Below are 9,461 nucleotides of genomic sequence, written 5' to 3'. Positions count from 1 at the left end.
CTCTAGTCAGTTTTTCATAAGATGCTCCAAATCACTATTGATGAGAGAAAGGCAAAGTAAAAGAACTGCAGGGAAGCACATCATCACTCCACACTTATCAGATTGACCAATAATGATTATAAAGGGACATGATCGACGCAGAACCTTCATTAGGCTGCTTTCTGGGGGGGGGGGGGAGGAACAGGGAGAGGATGGAAGAAAAACGTGAAATCGAAAATCTTGTAAAAAATGATTGTTGTTGGAAACTATCTTTGCAGATAGTGGGCAAAATAAATGAATTAAAATAATTTTATCATGCCTAGAGAAATTATTGGGGAATAAAAACACAATATTCCAAAACAAAATAAATAAATAAAGGTTTTCAAAGTGAAGTACTTCTGAGCCAGCTGTCTGAAATCACTGAAGATAATTAAAGAGCAGAGCACACTGTGGTGGTGGGGGGGCCGGAATTGTTTTTTCCTTGGGTGAGGCCTTCCTAGGTTTTCAAGGCTACTATTTACAGTGGTAGTGAGTGAGGGGAGAGAGAGAGAGGAAGGGAGGGGGAAGGAAGGGAAGTAGTTTCCTTTGGTATACTCTTTATACTTTGTGTGTGAAAATGATTTTTCCCTAGAGAGTTGGTTAGAGATAGATAAATATATAGATAAATAGACAAAGGGGTAAAGAAGGAAGGAAGGCAAGAAAGTACTTAGTTTAATTGTGCACACTTTTTACACTTTCTCTGAGTGAGAGGAGAAAAGAAAGAAAGAAAGAAAGAAAGAAAGAAAGAAAGAAAAAACGAAAAAAGAAAGCAACGCAAACGAAATAAAAGGTGAAATTAGGCTTTTGTAACGATGTGGCTTCTCCACATGAGCTCTTGTAAAATTAATAATGTTGTAAGAATGTTTTTGCCATTCTTTCCCTGCCCCTCCCCCCGAAAACAAAATTCCCGTCCAGTGGGGGTGGGTGTGGGGAGACAATGGCGAGCGTTTCCCAGAAAATAATAATAAGTTGGGGGGGGGGGCAGTGTTGGGAAGGTATTCGGCAAACCGGATCATGTGCGCCTGTGCCAAGTTTTAGAGATCATCTAACTAGGTGAAAAGCAGGTGCACGACGAAATGCTTGAGTGTCCGGCTTCAGATTGAAAAACGTGCGTGGGCCGGGGCGGCTCGGTGGAGCAGTTGGATAGAGCACCGGTCTTGGGAGCCAGGAGTACCTGATTTGAAATCCGACCTCAGACACTTACTGATTACCTAGCTGCGTGGCCTCGGCCAAGCCGCTTAACCCCATTGCCCTGCAAAAAGTAAACAAAAAAAAAAAATTCCAAAGCGAGGGCCAAGTGCCCATACACAGGAGTTCCACCCAGTGCCCAATCCAGGGAAAATTGGCAACGGAGAGCTTCGAGGAGCCAACTAGTGCGCGCGCGTTCTTACAAGAGTGGGATGGCTAGGGAGAGGCCGCCAAAGCACAGGGACGGGGACGGGGACGGAGGCACGGTTTACCTTTGGCAAAGTATCAGCAGAAGGACGCCGAAAGAAGGTAGGGAGCATCTCAGCAGCCAGGAGTCACCGGGTGGGCGGGTGGTGGTGGTGGGGGGGGGGTTGTTTGGTTGCCTGCCTGCCTGCCTGCCTCCTCTTCCAACTGACCTTATGTATCACTGACCTGATCTAAGGAACGACTGACGAAAGGAATGAATTACATGTCTTTTTTTCCTTTCCTCACCCACAGCCCAAACCCTAAACCAAGGGACCTACCTACCTACCTACCTACAACAGGTCATATTTTTCAGTTCGGGATGGATGACTTTATTTTGCTTTGAAGTTACACATTTCATTTCTCTCTTCTTCTCTCCAAGTCACATTCCCTGTCTCCGTTTCTCTCTCCCTCCCTCCCGGAATGATTTTCCTCCAGAGGTCTTGTCTTCGTCCAGCTGAGTTCAGATCTCTCCGTTTTCCCTTTGTCGATTGAATTTTCGTCGGAGAGGAATCCATCAGATGGGATCCCGGCTAGGATAACAGTCATACGGGTCTCTTTCCTCTTCTAACTCCTGTCTTCCTTCCCCCTCCAGGATGTGGATGCTTCTAGCCAAAGAGCAGTGAGAAACCGCACCTGGGGGCACACAATACTGGAGATCTACAGAAAGAGAAAGGAAGGGGGGGGGGAGAGAGGGAGAGCGAGAGCGAGGAGCAAACGAGAGAGAGAGAGACAGAGAGAGAACATTTGCGTTTTAGTGGAGGTGGGTGCCATCGGGACAGAGGAAGGGATTTTACAAGGTGGGCCCTAGCTGTGTGGCCTTAGGCAAGTCACTTAAACTCAATGCCTTGCAAAAAACAACAGAGAATAATATTTTTGAGTGTTGGCTAGTACTTACTCTTCTCTGGGGTCACTCCCTTTTTATAAAAAAAATTTAGCATTTTTTTTTAACAAATTACATGTAAAAAGAGCTTTGAACATTCTGTTTTAAAAATTTGAATTCCAAATCCTCTCTTACCTTCCCTCATCGCAACCTTATTTTGAAGGCAATCAGTCTGATATAGGTTAGACTTGTGTAGTCATGCAAATCATTTACACATAGTAGTTATGATGCAAAAGAAAACCTAGACTAAATAAATACAAGAAAAGTAATGATTGAATACAGAGTGGAAAGAAGGAAGAAAGGAAGAAAGGAAGAAGGGAAGGAAGGGATGAAGGAAGGAAGGAAGAAAGGAGGGGGAAGGAAGGAGGGAGGTAATGATAGAATGTGAGAGGGAGAAAGGGAGTAAGGCAGGTAGAGAGGGAGGGAAGGAAGGAGGAAGTGCGGACAGAAGGAGAGAAGCAGGAAGGAAGAAACAAAAAATGGATGGAAGAAGGAAAGAAGAAAAGGATAAGAGAGAAAATTTAAAAAGATGTACTTCAATGTGTATTCAGTTTTTTCTCTTTGGATGGATAAGATTTTTCATCATAACTAGTTTGCAGTTGACTTGAATCTTTATATTGCTGAAAATAGCAAGGTCATTCACAGCTAATTATCATATGATATTTCTCTTACTGTGAACAACATTGTTTTCTTCTACTCATTTCCCTTTGCTTCAGTTCATAAAATTCTTTTTAAAGGGATTAAAATTTTTCTTAAAAAATATTTATTGGGGCAGCAACGTGGTGCAGTGGATAGGGCACTAGCTCAGGAGTCAGGAGAATCTGAGTTCAAATCCAGCCTCAGACACTTAATAATTACCTAGCTGTGTGGCCTTGGGCAAGTCCCTTAACCCCTTTGCCTTGCAAAAACTGAAAAAAAATTCTGCCAAAAAAAATTGGCAGAACTTTTCTATGAACTCCTCAGGACCTGGACAGTTTTCTTTGAATGTTCCTTTACAGCTAGCTGGATTTGTAAGAATAAATCTTATAACTTCATCCTTTGTCAGGGAAACATAAGCTAGGTAATAACAGTAATGGTGATTGTAATTATTATAAAAATTATATTTATTCAGAAATTTTTTAGTAATGACTTTCATATTTATAAGTCTAAACATCAGACCAAATATTTTTATATAAAGTTCATATTACTCTGTAAATTAAGTCATGAAATTGTTGCCTTTCTCACAAAAGCCATGATTCTCTTCTTTTTTAGTGTGAGAGACTTATCCTCTAATGTCACTAAGTAAAGTTATTAGAAAATAACTATTGACAAGGAAAACAATAAATTCACTTTTTAAAAATGGTATGATGGCACACTTAAACTACTCCAGAGTAAACTAAAATTAATCAAAATAAAAATTCAGCCAAGTTGCAGGATATAAAACAAATTCAGTCATCATTCTCATTTCTCTCTATATATCAACCAAACAAACCCAAGAGAAACTAACAGAGAAATTCTGTTTAAAACTCACTGAAGAATGGATTGAACATATGGTATTTATATGAATGCAACTACAAAATTCAATTTAAGTAAATAAACATGAATCTAAATAGCTGAAAATATGCTAACTGCTCATTGGTAGGTTGAACCAGTATCATAAAAAATTATCTTTGTAGAAATGAAATACAGCTTTGGGATAAAAGGGCAATACTTAAATCACTGATATATTCTGATCTAAGGAGCACTAGAGATTGAGGATGGAGTACCTCTTTTTCTGGGGTAGTCACAGCTATGTCTAATTCTTGAACCCATTTGTGTTAATGATTTCTGTCCTGCTGGTTTTATTATCAGCTTCATTCTATTTCCTTGATTAAAAGGGGAAATGGGGAGGGTGGTAATATTTTCAAGTATTGTTCCTAATTTATCTAGGAAGAAGATTATTGGGGTGATGGCCAATTTCTCATTGATTTTTCTATAAAGCATACTTCAAATAAGACTGTATTCCTTGCAGCTAGTTAAAAAGACATATTCCCTCTCATTCTGCTGAGAGTCATTTGGTGCAAAACAGTCATTGAGTCTGAAGGCAGTCTTAAGTCCATCCAGGAGTTCTTAAAGGGACACATTTTTAAAGAAAAAAAGACTAAGGTTTGGAGCATCCAAAAGTCCAGCTGTATCTGGGGAAGGGGAATGGCAGCAGTGATGGCAATGTCCCTATTCCTGTCCAAGATTTAACAAGCTTAAGGAAAAAAAAAAATCAGTGACACATGGGCAATGAGTAAAAATTCAAAGGAGAAATGGAAAGGAACTATGGGGGCGGGGAAAGGAAAGATCAAGGAAGGTCATCAAGGTCCTATAAACATCTCTGAGTAGTAAATCAGTGTCTATACTAACATTTAGTTTGATCTCTTTGGAGATTGAGGAAAGTTTCAAAATGGCTTTCCTCTTACCTCAACTTTCTCTCCCTATGCCTATCTATTAAGGGAGGAAAGGTATGACCACTTAATAATTATAGGTCAAACACAAGGAAAGGAAATCCTGAAAAGAATTCAGACTTCCCTGAAATAGTCTGGAGGAAGTATTAAAAAAATATGAGCAATACTTTCTCTGACCCTGTGCTATAAAAGAATACTTATTGTTGGTCCATATCATTTGGTTTTATCTCCATTTTCTCATGATAGGACCAAAACTCTATGTCATTTAAATAAAGGTATATTAGTAAATGACATTTTCTATCCTAGCTACTTATCACCTTAGTGGATTCAGAAGTTGAATATTCAGAGGTCTAGTTGAATAAAATTGAACTTTAATTCAAAAGGTGTTTAGAAAATTCTTTTTATCTGTTAGTTTATCCCTTCACCTTATTAGTTTTGGAAAAAAAATTTAAAATTGATTTCTGAAGAATAAAATGGGATAGATACCCTTTTGAATTTTTCTGAAAATTTTATATCTTAAATACTTTCTAAGTACTGTATTTTCCCATTTATAAGATGCACCTTTTTTTTGAAAAATTTGAGGTCTATAAACTGGGAGCATCTAAGATAGTAGTTGTAGATTTTTTCACTTGCATTTCCTGCTTTTTCACACTTGTCTTTGTGCTCATTGTTTTGCATTTGTTACAAGCATTTTGCCATGTTATGCCCATAAATGGCTCAGAAAAGATTTTCATACCGTGCTTAATTCAAGTCCAAAGTGATTGTTTGCAAAAGTGAATGAAAATCATGCTTCTGAACATCAGTTTGGTTCTCCTCCTACTGAGAAAACAATCCAAAGCTGGCTATGGGAAGAATAAATCCTACTGCAAACACCATGGCAGAAGAAAGCCATGAGAGGCAAGTCAACAAAATGGCTTGAGTTAGAGAGGGAATTGAAGAGATGGATTGAATAGCAAAGGGCAGTTGGAATTCCTGTATCCACAGAGATAGTACAGCATGAGGCAGGAAATCTGATGAAAAAGTGACTGATTTCAAAGGAGGACAAACTTGATGCTTCAAGTTCATGAAATGGAATAGACTCAGCATGTGTCCATGCACCAGACTTGACCAGGGAAAACTTGTAGTCAACCACAGACAAGAGCACAGTCAGAGATTTCAGAGCCTCTTCTAAGACAGTCATCAAATACCAATGAGGATAGGATAGGGATTTTGACAATGATGAGGGGTTGTATGAATTTTATGATGAATAGAACTTGAGTTCAATAACTTTATGTATTACATTTTTTTTTCAAATTTTGGGCCCCAAAATTAAGCTGCATCTTATACATGGGCAAATATGGTAATGCCTTCTGATTGCAAGCATCTTATTTATGGAACATTCAGAGCTTTTTCCAGTGATCTTTTGATCTTGTTTTTCCACATCCACATGTTTCTTTTTGATCTGAGCATTTTATTTGCCATCAGTTCTTTTCTTTTACTCAAATATTTCACCTTAGTGTTGTTGGTGGATTTTGTTATCAATTCGTCTTGTTTTATATTTTTGGACTGATAAGAGATTTGTTAAGGATATCATATTGTTCTTTACCAATGACCAATTTTTCATTTCCTTTATGGAATTTTTTATCCATTGTATTATATCTTCTTCCATGTTCAGCTTGCGTTTCTGGAATTATTGTGTATGATAACTTATTATTTATTTTTCTTCTACTGAGTTTTCATTGAGATATTTTAATACACAATATTTATTCAATATGTTTCAGTTTTTTCCCACCTTGGTGCTTCCTTGTCTTTCGCTTTTCCTTATCTGAGAAGAATTTCTCTTTTGTGACTCTTCCACTCAGTCTTTTTATATGTTTTTCCTTCAAGAACATGTTTATTGTGATGTCTTTTAAATTTATTTTCATGTTGCAGATATAATGTTACTTGGCTATTCCACAAACCTGTTATCTTGTTGGAATCCTTGAGTATCCATTTTTGTTAAAAGAACAAGTCTATTGCTTCTGATATATGACATTAGGAACAAAAAAGAACAGAAAAGAGAGTTTGCCCAACAAAAATAAACATTACCAACTTCAAAATTTTCCCAATATTGAGACCTTATTTTTATTATGACTACAGATGATACTTATAATGCATATTTATTGACCAAAGAGAGCCATTTAAAATTAATATTTTGCAATTTGACAATTAATGAATAAATATTTAAAGAATTTGAAAAGAAATAAATTCAAATTAATTTTTTCAGATTAAATCTAGATTATAAATCAGATTTATTTATCGCTTTAAGATTTATAAATTATCTTCCCCCCCACTTATCCTATGATAGAAGTAGAATAATTATCTCTGTTTTATTGATGCAAAAGCCATGGTCCCAAAGTGTTAGAGATTGTTGAGTGAGGGAGTACTGTAAACCTTTATCACCTGGTGTTCTTGAGCACCAGAAGGTTGTTTTACTAAGTGCCACGGGAGGGGAGTGTATCAGGGACTGGGGAGGATATTTAAGTACTTGTATTCATGTAAATAAATGGAGTACTAGGAAATCTTGGAGAAATTGTCTGTCTCCCTTGTCTGTCTGTCTCCCTTGTCTGTCTGTCTGTCTGTCTCCCTTGTCTGTCTGTCTGTCTGTCTCCCTTGTCTGTCTGTCTGTCTGTCTCCCTTGTCTGTCTGTCTGTCTGTCTGTCTCCCTTGTCTGTCTGTCTGTCTGTCTCCGTTGTCTGTCTGTCTGTCTGTCTGTCTCCCTTGTCTGTCTGTCTGTCTCCCTTGTCTGTCTGTCTGTCTCCCTTGTCTGTCTGTCTCCCTTGTCTGTCTGTCTCCCTTGTCTGTCTGTCTGTCTGTCTCCCTTGTCTGTCTGTCTCCCTTGTCTGTCTGTCTCCCTTGTCTGTCTGTCTGTCTGTCTGTCTCCCTTGTCTGTCTGTCTGTCTGTCTGTCTCCCTTGTCTGTCTCCCTTGTCTGTCTGTCTGTCTCCCTTGTCTGTCTCCCTTGTCTGTCTCCCTTGTCTGTCTCCCTTGTCTGTCTCCCTTGTCTGTCTCCCTTGTCTGTCTGTCTCCCTTGTCTGTCTGTCTGTCTGCCTCCCTTGTCTGTCTGTCTGTCTGCCTCCCTTGTCTGTCTGTCTGTCTGTCTCCCTTGTCTGTCTGTCTGTCTCCCTTGTCTGTCTCCCTTGTCTGTCTCCCTTGTCTGTCTCCCTTGTCTGTCTGTCTGTCTGTCTCTCCCTGTCTGTCTGTCTGTCTGTCTCCCTTGTCTGTCTGTCTGTCTGTCTCCCTTGTCTGTCTGTCTGTCTGTCTCCCTTGTCTGTCTGTCTGTCTGTCTCCCTTGTCTCCCTTGTCTGTCTGTCTCCCTTGTCTGTCTGTCTGTCTCCCTTGTCTGTCTGTCTGCCTCCCTTGTCTGTCTGTCTGTCTGTCTCCCTTGTCTCCCTTGTCTCCCCCGACCCCATAAATGTTCAACTGGTAAGAATAAACTAGTCTGCAGGAACCTAACACTTTCTGAGCAGCTAGTCTAACTACCAAAGGTAGTAAAAGTTAAAGCTTTGATTCTAAACCTGCTCTCCTTCCTTCTGTGAAGTATAAATATATATATATTCTAACCAGAGAAAAGATAAACAAAAAATTTCAAGATAAAACAATATACCAAATATTAATAATATGTTAATGTGTATATTAGACAGGAGAAATGCACACACACACACACACACACACACACACACACATATAATACAAGAGGTGATTTAAAAAAAATCCATCTTCTGTAATGAAAGGCCAATGAAGATTCTTCAATAGATCTTGATTCATTTCAATCAATATCCTTTCCATAGTCTTGTTTGCATTAAAAAATAAAATAAAATCCATCCTGTAGGATTCTTATCTAAGTCTCTCCATAAATCCTCTACATAAAGTATTAAACATAGAAGATTCTTTCAACTAAGTCTTTTAAAATAAGATGTGTATAAGTGCCATGATAGATTGTCAATTTCCTTCACTCTTATGAGATTAGTCTATTTCCTCTTCCAATTAAATATCTCCAGAAGCATGTTTTTATACTTCTCACATGGAAAACTTGGTTGGTAGCATACCATATATATATTACTTATTTATGTAACATACTCCTGCTTTACCTTTCTCCTTTACTCTTTGGGTGAGCTTCAGTTTTGATCAATATTAAGTTATATTTCCTCAGAAATTAGAATGCCCTCAGAAATTGTGGTATTCTAATATTTGTAGTTATATAGGATTATTTTTAGAATATTGGTTTCAAATATTTTTTCTTCATTTCAGGGAAAATTTGGCATCATTGAAAATGGATTAATTTCTCATAGTTTTAAGCACAGGTCATCATCTACTTAATTGCTAGTTTAACTCTATGCAACAGACAATTATTGAATAACTATTAAATACAAAACACTATACTATGTGTTGAGAATATGACTTAGGAACTTGAATTTTGCTAGATCAATATATTTGTAGCAATAAACTATCAACAAATATTGTGCTCTGGACAATAAATATTTTGCATTCACTTTATATTTGATATGTAGATAATGAATTCTAAAGACTTTGAATGGTTTTGAATTTCTTTGAGGAGGAACTGTTACATTCTTGATTTGATGCAATTGGCATAAGAACAGCTGCACAGGAATTTTAAGACCTTAGCATTTATAGGAAATCCTTCTGTAGGGGTTCTGTTGTGGATATTCTCCATGGAAATAAAAAAGCATACTTACTGAG

Source organism: Macrotis lagotis, chromosome 7 (genome assembly GCF_037893015.1).
Source record: "Macrotis lagotis isolate mMagLag1 chromosome 7, bilby.v1.9.chrom.fasta, whole genome shotgun sequence".
Taxonomy (NCBI): Eukaryota; Metazoa; Chordata; class Mammalia; order Peramelemorphia; family Peramelidae; genus Macrotis; species Macrotis lagotis.
Note: the sequence above shows the minus strand (reverse complement) of the source record.